The sequence below is a fragment of the Globicephala melas genome, chromosome X (assembly GCF_963455315.2).
Source record: "Globicephala melas chromosome X, mGloMel1.2, whole genome shotgun sequence".
NCBI classification, from domain to species: Eukaryota; Metazoa; Chordata; class Mammalia; order Artiodactyla; family Delphinidae; genus Globicephala; species Globicephala melas.
In genome coordinates, this window is record NC_083335.1 from 21,440,621 (window position 1) to 21,458,499 (window position 17,879).

Consider the following 17,879-nt stretch of genomic DNA (forward strand, 5'->3'; position numbering starts at 1 on the left):
GACATGATTTTAAGTTCAGCAAAGAGTGGATGTCCCTTAGAGGAACCTCCTGAGATAATCAAGTCATTTGTGCACCATATAGAAAATTGACATTGAAGGTATATCTTACAGATTGTCCCATGGTTATTGCAAAAAAATTTTGATACAATTGTGTTTTGGCCACACAACCTAAGTATATCTGGGAATTGTCTATATGAAAACATTGGCAAGAAGATGTATTTAGTGGCCTGGACCTGATTCCTATATTAAATCACAACTGTACTGGAAGGTAGTACATGTCAGACTACTTGGTCTAACTTGTTAAAGGTGAGTTAGGGTGATGGTAACTAATATTAATTGATTGCCTATTGTATGCCATCCACTAGGCAGGGAGGAGCCTTCCATGTTTATCTAATCCAATCATCACCATAACCATACAAGTTCAGTATTATTATCCTCATTTTACACAGAGAGATTAAATAACATGTATAGACTCCCACAGTTGGTCACTGTCAGAAATATAATGAAAGGGCTATGGACATTAAAATGTAGATTGTATATACATTCTTTGTCTAGAATCCAGATTGATTTCACTGGATTACAAAATAAATGGCTAATAGTATGTTCTCATCTCAAACTTATCCAAATCCAAAATTGCAAGATATACAAAATAAAGTATATATATACAGATATATAATTTAATAGTGTTGTATATTTTTAATATATTTTCCTAAGAATAAAGGAATACAGGTTTATTGTAGAAAATTCTGAAATTTTTAAAGAAAATAATAGCTAACAGTGTAACAGGGGCTGGGCACTTATTATGGATCAGATACTCTGATAATATTTTCCATGGATTATTTTGTTTAATGTTCGTGACAACCAGAAGCAGAAGATATTACCGTTATTTCCTTTTTACAAATGAAGCAGCAAAGGTACAGAGAACTTAAATCTTTTCCCTAAGGTGCCACACTTGTAAGTGTAAGTCAAGATTCAAACCCAAGCAGTCTAGCTTGAGTCCACACTCTTCACTACACTACTACTAATTTTATCCAATAGCCATAGAAAACTACTGACAATATTTTGACCCATTCCCTTCTAAGTGCTTATGCTTTAAAGGTAGTTGCCAGAATTGGCTTCTAATTTCCTACTCCCAACGCTGTATTAAAAAGCATAAATCTCTCTCAAATCTCATTTTTTCTAAGGTCAAATGTATACCCCAATATACATAAGGATATCATATCACCAGATACTCATCTATAGAATTTAGAAAAACAAAAGTAAATTTTTAAAACTCATCATATATCCTACATTTCTATATTATGATCAGGGTGCCTGACATTTGTAAAAGGCAAAAGTTCATGGCCCTGAATTTCCCAAGTTTCCAATCCTCTGCTCTTCTCTCTGTATTTTTGTTATCCTGTAGAGCTCCCAAGGCTTTCATGAGCCCCGTGCTGCCCCTCTGCTTATGCTTCACAAGCTTTTGCCTTTAGGGAGCCATTCAAAATGATATACATTCTGCCAGAAATCAGAATATAACTAACAAGAATCACTGATCAAAAATGTTTTCCCATCGCAGGAGCCTTGATCCCCATATGGGACTTTATCTACAAAAATGCAACTTCACTAACAGTTGGAAGTCACAAATGAATTCACCCTGGCCTTCAGATTTTCTGGCTCCATGTGAGAAGTTACTTACAGCACCTATAAGATGTGTTTTCGGTTTTAAATAGTAACTCTTTAATCTAAATTGAATTATTCTCCAGTGTAGAAGTGTATGTTTTGTTTTGTTTTTTCCAGGCAGAACATGATACTCCAAATCCTAGTGCTTATCCATTGAATACTAATTGTGGTGGAAATTTGAATTTTTGTGTATCTCAAATCTAAGGAAGCGATAGCCCTAACCCTTCTATGTGCTTGTCATCCCCCTGTATTAGTCAGCTTGGGCTGCCATAACAAAATACTATGTGCTGGGTGGCTTAAACAACAGAAATTTATTTCTCACAGCTCTGTAGGCTGGGAAGTCCAAGATCATGGAACTAGCTGGTTTGATTGCTTGTAGAGAAATTCCTTCTCACTATGTCCTCACATGGTGGGGATATATCTATATCTATATATAGATATAGATATATACACACACATATGAGAGAGAGAGAGAGAGAGAGAGAGAGAGCGAGCTCATGTCTTATAAGACTTATAAAGACACTAATCCTACAGGATCAGGGCTCCACCTTTATGACCTCATTTAACCTTAATAACCTTTTATAGGCGCTATCTCCAAATACAGTTACATTAGGGGGTTGACTTCAACATGAGAATTTTGAGGGAGCTGTAATTCAGTTTGTAGCATCCCACTCCTGACCCTCCAAAGTGCATGTCCTTCTCATATGCAAAATACATTCATTCCACCCCAATAGCCCCAAAGGTCTTAACTCATTCCAGCATCAACTCTAACGTCTGAAGTCCAAAGTCCCACCTAAATATCATCTAAATCAAATATGGGTAAGATTCAAGATATGATTCATATTAAGGCAAAATTCCTCTCCATCTGTGAACCCGAGAAACCAAACAAGTTATGTGCTTCCAAAATACAATTGTGAGACAGGCATAAAATAGACATTCCCATTCCAAAAGGGAGAAATAGGAAAGAAGGGAGGGGCAATGGATCCCAAGTAAGCTCAAAACCTAGCAAGGCAAATTCTATTAAATTTTAAAGTTTGAGAATAATCCTGTTTGTCTTTTTGCTCTGCCCTTCAAGCCCACAGGAGTGGCAATGCCACCCACAGGGCTTTTCAGGGTGGCCCCGCCTATTCAGCTTAGAGGGCATCCTTGCTGCTTTGGGTCTCTCTTCAAAGGTCCCACCCTCTGAAATTGAAGCCTTGGACTGTAGGCCTGTGATGTGAGTGGCAGCCTGAGTGGCAGCCCTGCTGATCTGTGAATCGCCTTTGGGGTGATTCCTCCCTTTTCTTGAAGGATAGCTCATGTTAGCAGACTTCCTTCATTTGGTCTCATTTTCTCTTTTTTCTTTTAGACCCACCTGGCGGTATTTCTGCTGGTATAATCCCATTCTGTTGCTGGCTTCTGTTGTGGTGACTGATTAAATTGGTGCATACCCATACTAATATCCTTATCAAATGGTTGTTCAGTCACATCCTTACTGTTCTTCTCAGAACAAGCTTTCTCATTTTTGCCATACGGATAGGCTGAGAATTTTCCAAATCTTCAAGTTCTGTGCCTTTTTGCTTAACAACTCTTTCAATTTATTTATCTCCTCCTGCATTTTATTATAGGTAGTAAAAAAAGCAGCAAGGCCACATCTTTAACACTTTGCTTAGGAATCTCCTCAGTTAAATATCTAATTTCATCACTCAAAATCTCTATCTTCCACCAAACACTAGAACACAATTCAGCCAAGTTCTTTGTCACTTATAACAAGGATTGCCTTTCCTCCAGTTTCTAATAACTTATTCTTCATTTCCATCTGAGATTTCATCAGAATGACATTTAATGTCCATATTTCTCGCAACAATCTTTTCATGATTTTATGTTTTCTAAGAAGAGAAAGACTTTCTCTACATCTCTCCTCTTTTCTTTCTGAGCTCTCACCAGAATTGCCTTTAATATCCATATTTCTACCAACAGTCCCTTCATGGCAATCTAGGCTTTTTCTAGCACACACCTTAAAATTCCTCCACTCTCCACTCATTATTCAATTTCTACACCATTTCCACATTTTTAAGTATTTGTTACAACAGCACTCCAGCACACCACTTCTCAGTACCAAAATCTATATTAGTCTGCTTGGGGTGACATAACAAAGTACCACAGACTGGGTGGCTTAAACAACAGAAATTTGTTTCTCACAGTTCTGGAGGCTGGGAAGTCCAAGAACAAGGTGCTGGCTAATTTGGTTTCTGGTGAAAGTTCTCTTCTTGGCTTGTTGATGCTGCCTTCTTTTTGTGTCCTTACATGGGAGAGAGCGAGAGAGAGCGGAGGTGGCGGGGAGAGCGCTTTCCAGTGGTCTTTCCATATCAGGACCCCACCCTTATTACTTCATTTAACCTTAATTACTTCCTTAGAGTCCCTGTCTCCAAATAAAATCACATTAGGAGCTGAGTTTCAGCATATGAATTGGGGGCGGGGGGGGGGGTGGACACAGTTCAGTCCACAGCATCCTCCTCAATCCCACCATCTCAAACCATTTACTAATAAGAGTTTACACCTGTGTATTCCAGAATACGTTTTTCAGGTATTTCTGCCCTGTCTTCTTATCTTGCTCTTCCCTGAAGCTTCTACTTGTCTGAACCCCAAATATCTTTATTTTACTGGACACAGATATCATTACAAGTGACCACTACTGATGCTAACATCAGCCTTATCGAGAGGGCGTATTTATCTTCATGTCTAAGATAAGCTCTGGTATCTCTTACAGCTTGCAAGTATGGTCAGAACTCAGATGTAACTCCTTGAAGCTAGATTTCTCCACAACTGCTTCCCAAGATATTGGCTACCCCAGAAACTGTCCATGTCCTTATACTGCTGGTGCTGCCACTGATTTTGCTGCTTCCATTGACACTCCTATCAGAAAGTCTGGGCTTGGGAATGACATCTATATCTTCCATGACTGCACATGATCAGAGGCAGCTACCTTGAAGTCTAGGTTCTGAGAGGTGAGGAGGTCCAGTCAATAAGTTGAAAGGCCTATTTCATTTCATCCTCCAGGATTAGCCTATCCTTTTTAAAGGAAAAGAGCTGCTCACTCCTCAGGGTGTGGTTTTGCTCCTGTGATCAAAAATACACAAACACAAAATATTACATTGGTATATAGCCAAGATTTGAGATTTTCTGTTTTGTTCAAGGTCACTGTTATACATGAATCCTTTATTAGCTGTCTATAATGGCTGCAGCCAAACTAGAGAAATTGGCCCAAGGCTCAGGAAGGAAGAAATGTCAATATTAGTATAGTATATTGACTAAAATTGCTCTAATGCTTTGGACCTTTCCCCCTACATATATCCCAGGGCTGCAGTTAGTTGCAACACATGATAGCTGTTGAAGACTCCTTTTCCTAGACAGAGCAGTGCTAAGAGGCCTAGAAGATGCCTCTTAACACCTTGAATTCACCCTGGTTTCAGTTTGGCCTGTACAGGGAAAGTGAATGGCACCAAACATGGAAGTAATCAGGCCTGATTCATTGTGGCAGCTCATAGAGCATGATTCTAAAATAGGAACCAAAAAGGTAAGTAAAGAAAGCAATATAGAGTAGGCTACAAAGAAGCCTGAGCTTTTAAACTGTTCACTCATTATACCAAAAGCTCTAATTGCCAGCATTGTGCTCCAGTAATGTCCTTGCACTTGATTAATTATTTTTTCCACAGCTTTACTGAGGTATAATTGACAAATAAAATTATATATATTTAAGTGTACAGCATGATGATTTGATATACGTCTACATTGTGACAATCAAGTTAATTAACATATCCATCACCTGACATAGTACGTTATTTCTCCACGGAGGTGTGGGGAAGGGAGAGAGCAAAGAATCACACTGGAAGTTTAAATGGGCTACTAAAAACCTTCTTTAACATTGTATAGATGTTTGTTTTTATATATTTGCACACATTTCGTGTTAAGGTTTTTTTCAATAAATTTAATATTGCTGCTATTATTAATGAAACTTTACCCCCATTATGGCTTCCAAATGCTTATTGTTGGTATGCATGAATTATAATGATTTTTTGGTAAATATATCATTTTTTTCTGGCCACGTTTTAGAATATTCATAATTCCAGGAGATTTTTAGTTATCTTATTCGGTTTTCAAGGCATAAAATTATTTTATCTGTAAAAAAATATGTTCGTTGCTTCATTTCCAAAAGTCGTATCTATTAATTCTTAGCTAGAGTGTCTGGAATCATATCAAATAATGAGTGATACAAAGCACCTCTATTGCTGATACATAGGAAAGCTGGTTTTAATGGGAATTTGTTTCCTGTTTCTTTTTTTAACATCTTTATTGGAGTATAGTTGCTTTACAATGGTGTGTTAGTTTCTGCTTTATAACAAAGTGAATCAGCTATACATACACATATATCCCCATATCTCCTCCCTCTTGTGTCTCCCTCCCACCTTCCCTATACCACCCCTCTAGGTGGTCACAAAGCACCGAGCTGATCTCCATGTGCTATGTGGCTGCTTCCCACTAGCTATCTATTTTACATTTGGTAGCGTATATATGTCCATGCCACTCTCTCACTTTGTGTTTCCTGTTTCTATGTTAAGTATAACATTGGCAGTTAGTTTATTATAGATGTTTCACTTAGGAAGCAAGTAATAGAAAACTCAGCTCAAATTGAGATTTAAAAATAAGGCTATTTTTAAAATATTTTCATTTTTCACATAAATGAAAAATTAGAGGTAGGGCAGACAAAATCCAGTCATGGTATAATAATATCATTAAGGACCAATTTTTCTGGCATTGTCCTTGAACTTGGCTTGAAATAAGATGGCTATAGCAGTTCGGGTTGCCACATCCAGACAGTGAAATATCCAAAAGGAAAAAGACTGTAGATTCTTGAGCCTCTTTCTTAGGAGTAAAGACTTTTCATCGAAGTCCTCCAAAAGAATCTTCCTCATATATTATTGGATAGAATTGGGTTGAATGTTGATTTTTAAATCAGTAATTAGCAAGAAGAGTGGGATTACCCTACCAGGCTTAGAGTAATATTTTAGAGTTGGAATAGATATTGGGGAATCAACCACACTGGTCATGAAAATATATTATATTTTCATTATATATCATTTTTTCTAGGTAACACCCTTCTACTTTTTTTTGATATTGTAATAGTCTTAATCTATAAATAATGATAGCCAGTGGGAAGAGCACTAGATTTGGAGTCAGAAATAAATACGATAGATAGATAGATAGATAGATAGACAGATAGAGATATACAGATATATTAATTCTAAGAGAGTTTTGGTGGAGGTTTTAGAGTTTTCTATACATACAATCACAAAATTGGCAAACAGAAAGTTTACACCTTCCTTTCCAATTTGGATGCTTTTATTTTCATTTCTTGCCTAGCTGCTCTGGCAAGGATTTCCATTTCTATGTTGAATAAGAAGGAGTGGGCACCCTTGTCTTGTTCCTGATTTTAACATGAACGCTTTCAGCTTTTCACCATCAGGTATGAGGTTAGCTGTGGGATTTTCATATATATGGCCTTTATTATGTTGAGGAACACTCCGCCTAACCAGTTTGTTAAGAGTTTCTATTATGAAGGGATGTTGAATTTTTCAAATGCTTTTTTTCTGCATCTATTGAGATGGTCGTATGATTTTTATTTGTTGTTCTATTTAATGTGGTGTATCACATTTATTGATTTGTGTATGTTGAGCCATCCTTGTATCCCAGGGATAAATCCCACATGATCTTGGTGTATTACTCTTTTAATATAATTTTGAATTCTGTTTGCCAGTATTTTGTTGAGAATTTTGCATCTATATTCATCAGGGATACTGACCGGCAGTTTTATTTTCTTGTAGTGTCCTTATCTGGCTGTGGTATCATGGTAATGTTGGCCTTGTAAAATGAGTTTGGAAGTGCTGTCTCCTTTTCAATTTTCTGGAAATATTTGAGAAGGAGTGGCATTAATTCTTCTTTAAATATTTGGTAGAATTCACCAGTGAAATCATCTGATCCTGGGCTTTTCATTGTTGGGAGGTTTTTGATTACTGTTTCAATATCCTGACTTATTACTGGTCTATTTAAATTTTATATTTCTTCATGATTCAGTCTTGGTCTGAAATGTATTTCTTCTAGGCTATCCAATTTGTTGGCTTGTAATTGTTCATAGTAGTCTCTTACGATACTTTGCATATGTGTAGTTTCAGTTGCAATATTTCCTTTTTCATTTATAAATTTATTTTTTCCTTCCTTCTGCTAACTTTGGGCTTTGTTTATTCTTTATTTTCTGGTTCCTTGAGGTGTAAAGGTAGTTTATTTGTTATCTTTCTTTTTTCTTAATGTAGATTTTTACTGCTATACACTTCCCTCTTAGAACTGCTTTTGCTGCATCCTTTTAAGTTTTAGTATATTGTTTTTCCATTTTCATTTGTTTTAAGATATTTTAAAATTTCAATTTTGATTTCTTCTTTGTCCCATTGGTTGCTCAGGAATGTGTTTAATTTCCACTCATTTGTGAATTTTTCAGTTTTCCTTGTTACTGATTTCTAGTTTCATACTATTGTGGTCTGAAAAGATACTTGGTGTGATTTTTATCTTCTTACATTTCCTAAGGCTGTTTTGTGATCTAATATATGACCTATCTTAGAGAATGTTGCATGTATGCTTGAGCAGAATGTATTTTGCTGCTGTTGGGTGAAATGTTCTGTATATGTCTGTTAGGTCCACATCCAGTGTTTCCTTAATGATTTTCTGTCTGGATGATCTATCCATTGTTGAAAGTGGGATATTGAAATCCCTTACTACTATCATACTGTTGTCTATTTCTCCCTTCATACCTGTTAGTATCTGCTTAGTGTGTTTAGAGGTGCTCATATGTGGGGTGTTTATACATTTACAATTGTTACATTCTCTGGCTGGATTGACCCCTTTATCATTATATAATGGCCTTCTTTGTCTCTTGCGATAGTTTTTTACTTAAAGTCTATTTCATCTAATATAAGTATAGGTGCCCACACTCTCTTTTGTTTTCCTTTTGCATGAAATATCTTTTTACATCCCTTCACTTTGGCTCTATGTGTGTCCTTAAAGCTGAAGTGAGTTTCTTGAAGGTAGCACATAGTTAGGTCCTGTTTTTTTTAATCCATTCAGCCACTCTATGCCTTTGGATTGGAAAATTTAATCTATTTACATTTAAAGTGATTGTTGATAGGTAAGAGCACCAACTTATTGTTTTCTGCTTGTTTGTAGTTCCCTTGTTTCTTTCTTTCACTTTTGCTGTCTTTCTCATTGAATTGATTTAACATAGTGGTGTGTTTTGATTCTTTTCTCTTTATTTTTTTAAAATTTATTTACTTATTTTTGGCTGTGTTGGGTCTTTGTTGCTGTGCACGGGCTCTCTCGTGTGGTGAGTGGGGGCTACTCTTCATTGTGGTGTGTGAGCTTCTCATTGAAATGGCTTCACTTGTTTCAGAGCATGGGCTCTAGACATGCAGGCTTCAGTAGTTGTGGCACATGGGCTCAGTAGTTGTGGCTCACGAGCTCTAGAGTGCAGGCTCAGTAGTTGTGGCACATGGGCTTAGTTGCTCCGTGACATGTGGGATCTTCCTGGACCAGGGCATGAACCCATTTCCCCTGCATTTCCCCCTTAACCACTGTGCTACCAGGGAAGTCCCTGATTCTCTTCTCTTCATCTTTTGTGTATCCACTGTAGGTTTTTGCTTTGTGGTTACCATGAGGCTTGCACAAAACATCACATGATATAGCTAACTATTTTACATTGATAATTTATCTTTTTACTTTTCCCCTCTTTTATGTTTTTGGTGTCTCAATTTATAGCTTTTTAAATTGTATATCCTTTAACAAATTATTGTAGCTATAGTATTTTTAATATTTTTTCTTTCACCCTTTATCCTAGAGTTAGGTGATTAACACTCTACCATATTACAGTATTAGAGTATTCTGAATTTGACTGTGTACTTAACTTTACCAGTATGTTTTATGTTTTCATACATTTTCATGTTACTAATTAGTGCCCTTTTATTTCAGCTTCAGGAATTCTTTTCAGCATTCCTTGTAAGTCAGGTGTAGTGGTTACAATCTCCTTCAGCTTTTGTTTGTTTGCAAAGTTCTTTTTTTTTTGTATAACTTATTTTTTTAATAGATCTTTATTGGAGTATAACTGCTTCAGAATACCATGTTAATTTCTGTTGCACAACAAAGTGAAGCAGCCACATGCATACACTTGTCCCCATATCCACTCCCCTTGAGCTTCCCTCCCATCCTCCCTATCCCACTCCTCTAGGTCATCACAAAGCACCGAGCCTATCTTCCTGTGCTATGCTTGTTTGCAAAATTCTTTATCTCTCCATTTCTGAAAGATAACTTTTCTGGGTAAAGTATTCTTAATTGGCATTTTTTTTTTTAGCACTTTGAGTATATCATCCCACTCTTTCCAGGCTTGCAAGGTGTCCACTGAAATATCCACTAATAGCCTTATGAGGATTCCCTTTTATTTGAGAATTATTTTTCTGTTTCTTTTAAAATTCTCTTCTTGTCTTTGATTTTATACAGTTTTATTACAATGTGCCTTTGAAAAATATTATTTGGGGTTGACATTTTGTAGTAATCTATTAGCTTCATTAACCTGGATGTCTAAATTGCACCCCAGATTTGGGGAATTCTTAGCCATTATTTCTTTAAATAAGCTTTCAGCTCATTATCCCCTTTTCCCTTCCAGGACTCCAAAAGTGCATATATTGTTTCTTTTAATATTGTTTCATAATTCACTTAGGCTTTCTTCACTCTTTTTTTAAATTCTTTTTTCTTCATGCTTCTCTGAATGAATGATTATAAATGACCTATCCTGAAGTTCACTAATTCTTTCTGCTGATTGGTCAAATCTACAGTTGAAACTCTTTATTAATTTTTCAGTTCAATCAATATATTCTTTAACTCCAGGATTTCTGATTTTTTAAAAAATGTTTTCTGTTTCTTTGTTGAACTTATTTTGTTCATGCATTGTTTTCCTAATTTCATTTGTTATCTATTTGTCTTTTCTTATAAATCACTGAATTTCCTTAAGAGGATAATTCTGAATTCTTTGTCAGAGTGTTCACAGAGCTCCATTTTTTTTTTTATGGTCAGTCATTAGAGTTTTATTAGTTCCTTTAGGTGGAGTCATGTTTCCTTGATTATTTATAATCCTTGTGGCTTTGTGTTAATGCCTGTGCATTTGAGGAAGTAGGCACCTCTTCCAGTCTTTGAAGACTGGCTTTGGCAGGCAAAGTCTTCACCAGTCAGCCTGTCCAGAGATTCTGGCTGGGCCATCTGGTGGTGTCAGTGGGCAGGCTTGCTGTTGGAGTCCATGGGTGCGCAGGTCTGCTGCCTGGGTAAACAGGTGGGCAGGCCTGGTATTTGTGTACACAGGAATCAACCTGGTGCCTAGATTCATGATGGCAGCCTAGGTTCACTGGGGTAGGCCTGGCATTTTGGTCTATGGTGATGGGCCTGGGACCTGAGTCTGTATGGGCAGACCTGGATCCTGGTTCCACAGGGGCCAACAAGTACCAGGGACTTCATCCATTTCCTATATTGATTTTTAAGGACACTTTATACATAATGGATATTAAAGTATATTGAAAACATTTATCTAACCTCCTGGTTTATATCCTTGTTCATTTTTATTGTGTATATTGACATATAGAAATTTAAATTTTATTTTATTTTTAATTTATTTTTAATTTTTTCTCTAATTGTATATAGTTCTTACAATTGTTTCTTTCTTTTTTTCTTTTTTCTTTTAATATTTTTGGCTGCACAGCATGTAGGATCTTAGTTCCCCGACCAGGGATCAAACCCGTGCCTCCTGCATTGGAAGCACAGAGTCTTAACCACTGGACCACCAGGGAAGTCCCAGAAATTCTAATTTTAGTATCTAAGTATATTCAAAACTATGGCTCTTTTCCTGTCTTTTTTTAAGAAACATTCCTTTCCTGCCATCCATGGAAAACTTCACTACACCAAGATCAAATCTTTCACCTATATTTCTTTCTCTTTGAGTAGTTTAATTTTTTACATATTTTTTCCATTCGGGAAAAATTTATTTTGGGGTATTGTGTGAGAAAATGAGTTAACTTTTCCAATTGTGAACCAATTTCATGAAGACCATTTGTTGACTAATAAATCTTTTACCTTCTTATTTGAAATGGTGCCTTTATGAGTTGTAGGTACTTAACTATGTGTGTTTATTTCTAATGTATTCCACTGATCTTCATATCTGTTCTTTTGCTAGTAAAATATTTTATGAGCTACAGAATACAATGAACCTCTGTTATTTATTACCTGCTATGGCAGTTTTTAATTCTGCTGTTGCAATTTTAATATTCTTGAAAAACTTCCTTACTTTGGCTGGCATTCTTTTTATATATACCTGTCTCTGCAACCCTTTTTAAAAAATATCACATTCTTATACTCCCTAATGACTTATATCTCATCATTATATACCATATTAACCCATTAATGATACCAAACATTATTCTAATATATTTTTCTGGTTTCTTTAAGAAATTACTTTAAAAGTCTGCTCTTCTGCAACTCCCAAATGTTATTTTACATGAGCTAAACTATTGTTTAATCATTTCCAAATTAAATTACTCTTTTTCCTTTCTTAAGTAAGGAAAGTTTGCCCAAATTCATTGTTTACCAACAGACAACACACATGGATTGCCCTTTGTCCTGCAAGCTTCCCATATAAGGATGAGTGAAATCACTTCTCACTTGTGTTGCTGGAAAGTAAATGAATGGTATATAGCCTCCTCTAATTTCTGGCGACTAGCAAGCTTTCCCTTAGTTCAGTTCTATTCTACTCACTTGTGATTATTTCCTACCCCTAATGGCTTGACACTTTGGCAATCCAAACTACCAGTATTCAAAGTATGAACTCTGGACCAACAGCATCAGCATCACCTGTGGACTCGTTAGAAAGGCAAATGATCAGATTCTTAAACCTACTACATACACCTATTATCCACCTTGCCATACTATCTGTGCTCTTTCCATCTCTGCCCTGAGCTACAGGTTTTTCTTATAAGAAGAGCAATTTCCTATCACACTATTGCCAACCCTATACATACAGAACTCACCAGCGACCATCCTATCACATGTCTCTCCCAGTTGTTTTCTGGGAATCATAGTCTCCAAAAAGGTATAGTTGGGAGATGTATTGATGAAGGTATGGGGAGTACAGTTCTTGTGCTTCTTTAAGAAATGAGTATCTCCTTAATATTGGTAGTTAAAAACATGCTGCCCAGTTTTCTCCTTCTTATTGACTCTAGGAGAAGTCCTAAGGTGTTCCCTACTTTATTACTGGCTTAATAAATTTGTTTTTAATTTTGTTCTCATTTAAGTGTCAAAGCATACATGGGCCATCGACAGTGCTTTTAATTCAGTTCCAGGTTACATTTTTGTGAAACATACTTCTAGACTATAAAATTAGGTTAACTTTCAGTCTTACTTTTGGTGTTAACTTAGTTTCCTCAAAAACTTACTTGTACTTTTATAGGTATTTTGTTTCAGACTTGGTATTTCTGTATTCAGTGTTTGTGCATATTCCTAGGCCTTATCCAAGACCTATAGCATCTGGGTCTTTGTTGAATCGAATTTGGGGAGCTACATTTTACCATGATCCACAAATATGCCTTATGTACACTAAAGTTGCGTAAACTCTTGGCCTAGAAGTATTTCATAGACAGAACTTGGGAATTCTCGTGCTTCCTGGCTGAAAGAACATGCTTGTTAATAATGGAGGCTATTTTAGTTTTATTTTTCCTTTTCACTGTATGCCTGGAAGTCAAATGACATATTATTAGAGGTTTATTTATTTTAAGTTTCTTATGATGTATACTTTTGTGTTTTGATATCTTCAATAGGTTCATGTTACAGTGATTTATGGAAAGATTAGTTCTCTCTGTGTGTATGTATATGTGTACCTGCACCATCAAGCAGGTTTTATTTCCCACTGTTCAAGTACAATAAACAATGGGCTAGGATCCAAGAGAATGGCATTTGATCCTGAATATCTCTTGAGTTTTCTCAATTATGGTCTTGACCCAGTTTGTTTTCTACCTCTTATGGCATTGATAGGAATGGGAATTTTTGAAATTGCAGAAGAAAAAGGGCAAGACCTAAAAGCTGATCTACATACAGAACGTAGTGTCTAGAGAGAATGATGATAGACTATATGTGGTATTAGTATTTGTCCGCATGGAGAATCTGAGGTGTAGATGAAAGGGGCATGGCAACAAATCTGGTTTCTAGAAATGAAGTTGAAAATAAAGGAAGGCAGAAGCCCAGTTATCAAAACCAGGCTTGAAATAGCATAGGATCATTTGATACTGATTCATACTGAAATAGAGCTCCCTAAATCTTTTTTGCTTAAATTCAGGGTTAGTTCATATCTGTGAGTTTTTGACCTAAATTCAGGGTTAGTTCATATCTGTGAGTTTTTGACCAAGGACCAAGAGATATACATGATGGCTGTTGATACAGGGAACCTGGCAGAGCCTGACAGATTTAAGCTTTCTAGGGTGAGGCTCTATTTTGGGCCGTGTTCAACAGAAAACAGGTCTGCTGCAGAAAGCTTCCATGCTATCGTTTTATTAGAGAGTCCAAAGTCAGGGAGCAGGAGTGAGGGACAAGGAGAGAAAATCAGGGAAAGAGGAAGAGCTAATATGAGAAGGTATTGAGCTGACCACTGCTAAATGTGACTGTCGGATTCTTAGAACTGATTACCTGGGCCACTCTAAGTTACACAGACTATGTATAGACTGTCTCTGCAGGAGAAGGGAGTGGGGAGAAAGCAGAAGGGATAATTTGTTTCCTTGCTCCTCCCATTGGTCACAGGTTTACTCATGGGGCTTTAATTCCTCAGTATTTCTAAGTTGGTCATACATGGGCAAGGGCACTGATCCCATGGCAGTGTTTATGGCAGTGTTAACAGGAAACCCTGGGGCAGGAGGCAAGAGGCATGCTGTGAGGGCAGGATGCCAGAGACTCTGAGGCTGCATCTGTCAAAAGTTGGTCAGAGCCAAGGTGACCATATAACTTAGAGTCCACATTGGAACACTTGTGAGAGTGAAAAGGGGGCAATGATAATAATTAAATGAGACAACAGGTTTTCAAACTCTCCCAGTGAAACCAAGATGAGATATGGTCATTTAATCAGATCCCAGGCAGAGGTGAGAGAAAAGACAAAAAAAGAGAGAGAGAGAGAGATGACCATAGGTGATTCACAACATTTGAGACAGTTTCTCTCATTCATTAATATGAAAAACTTTACGTAGTGAATAAGAAAGCTTTCTTTGTTTTCTTTATCAAACTTTTTCCCCACACACAGTCTTAAGCAGAAGGCAACTATGTGGAACAAATTAAATCAGAGCTGTTCTTGTTGACGTAGGAAAGTAGGACTCAAAGATCTGCCTTTTTGTTTCCTCTCAACAATCTATCCTCTATTTTGGAGAAACCTTTAGAGCAGTGCTGTCCTGTGGAAATGTAACATGAGCTACAAGTGTGAGAAACATAAACGATTTTAAATTTTCTAGTAGCCACGTTAAAAACGTCAGAAGAAAGAGGTGCAGTGATATATTTAATTAACTCACTATATAAAAAATGTTAGCTTCAATATATAAAAATGATTAATATTTACATTTTGAACTAAATCTTCAAATACATTTTGGACTTGCTACATTTCAAGTGCTCAGTAGCCACATGTGGCCAATGGTGACCTTGGCCAGTAAGATAGTAGCACAAGTGCTCATGAGAGCACAGTTTGAAACCTTTTGCGATAAAGGGATGTTTTACCAAGGACAGCTCATTTCTTCCCAATGTACGACTATCCATGAAAAGAAAGTTTTCAAGTGTTGCTTATTAGTTCCAAATGGATATTGAGAAAAGATATAGGAGAGAAAAAGGTTAATTTTTTCACTAAGTCAGTTTTCATATTTGGGAAGAATTGACCATTTTGACCTCCTTACCCAATGAGATTCTCAGGGGAAAAGAAAGACATATTTGTTTAATGGAGTCAAATAGTCTTTAATTTTAATACCATTTAATAAAATGAAAGAGCACTGATTATGACCTCAATCTGATTGAGTTAAATCCTTTTTGATATGATAGTTTTAACTCTTAAAGCTTCAATACATAATAGGATGTACTTTCTATGACTGTTCTAAAAATCCATAAGAAATTCATATTTTCACAGATGGGGGAGAGGGACTTGGATGAAGGGGGTCAAAAGTTACAAAATTCCAGTTGTAAGATAAATAAGTACTAGGGATGTAATGTACAACAAGATGACTATAGTTAACACTGCTGTATGGTATATTTGAAAATTAAAAGAGTAAATCCTAATAGCTCTCTTGACAAGGAAAAAAACGTTTTTTTCTTTTTTTGTGTGTCTATATGAAATGATGCATGTTAACTAGACTTATTGTGATGATCTTTTTACAATATATAGAGTCAAATCATTATGCTGTACGTCTTAAACAGTGCCATGTGTCAATTATATCTCAATAAACTGAAGGAAAAAAGAAATCTACACTTTCATTTTCCTCATCTGTCTGGTAAAAGCTGAATGAAATACTTCTCATAGTGAGGGAACCCCAAAAAATCAAGTAAAAGTCTCCCCCTTTGTGTTGCTATGCACCTTAGTGTTAGATGGCAAACTCTAGTCTATTCTGTTTATTCTTCAGAGGGTTTTATTTCCAGTTATTTTGTTATTTTAACAATCATAGGGATAAGTCCGTCTAGACCAGTGGTTTCCAACTTTTTTTAACTCTCAGGAACACTTTATAGAAATAAAATCTTATAAGTGTATTATGTTCAAGAGATAAAAGCAGATCTTTCCAGGAAGGGTTACTTTCTGGTTTAATTTTCCTTCTCAAGGACACTCTGCATAACCCTAGGTTTTCCTGAGCACGGTTTGAAAAACACTGCTTTAAACCATGAACATTTTCTCACCCATTCCTTTTAAAATCAATAGCACACTTTTTCCAGGACGTTGACATAAATAATGTTTAGAGAACCAGCCCATGAATACAGTGTGTGTGAATCCAAACTGCATGGCTCAAAGATGGGACAAATTGCCTTGGTCACATTAATACCTTTCTCAGTGTCATTCAGTTCAATTCAAGAATGTTTTATTGGATGCAGGCATGTTCAACAAACTGTGTGAGGCCTTAAGAAAAATAAAGATGAATTAGACAAGGCCTGTCTTCAAAGAAAATATCATCTTCTGAACAGTTCAGTAACTGATTACATAGCTAAATTACAAGGTATGGATAATCTAGATAGTCATTTAACAAATATTCACTGATGTCTAGTATATTAGAGAAAATGCACTGTGTGAGGCTGGAAATGAAAGGATGGAAAGTTGAATAAGTGCATTTTCATCCTCAAAGAACCCATATCAAGGAAGAGAGAGTAAAAACCTATACCTTGGTGCTGATTCATGCCTTAGGTAATTGCTATTATTGTGTAAAGTATAAGTATACTGTTTTATATATGTGTGGATTACTTCCTCAGCATTGTTTAATTTTATGCTCTGGAAGCAACAATAGCTTATTATTGCAGTTTGCTTTGTGGTATTAGCAGTGGAAGCAGTGATTATTAACTTTTATATACCTGGGACATTGGAATGGCAAGAAACCTATAATATTAAGATTCTGTTGTTGACTTATTATATTAATGGCCCAAATCTAATGAGTTAACACTTCCATTTATGAGTTTTCACATTTCAGCTATGTGTTTCCCAGGAATCAGAATAAACAAAACAATCCACTGAGCACTGAAAAACGTCATGAACTTGATCCAAAACACCTCTTTCAAGCCGTCATGGAACAGCCAATTGACTTAGCATTATTCTTAAAAGTATGTTTGCTGATAATTATTTTTGTTGGCTGCTTTATGACAGCTGATACTGTAGTATATATGAAGCTGCAGCTAATGAGAAGGTGTATTAGAAGAGGTTGATAGACTGAGCAATGAGAAGGGAGAAGAGAGAGATAGCAGAATCAACAACTTTTTAAAATTAATTTGTTTATTTTTAAACTTTTATATTGGAGTATGTGATGATAGCAAACATCCCTCAGCAGCTAAGTAACTCCAGATAGGCCTCAAGAAACAACAACAAAAAAAGCACAAAAATTGAAGCCCATACA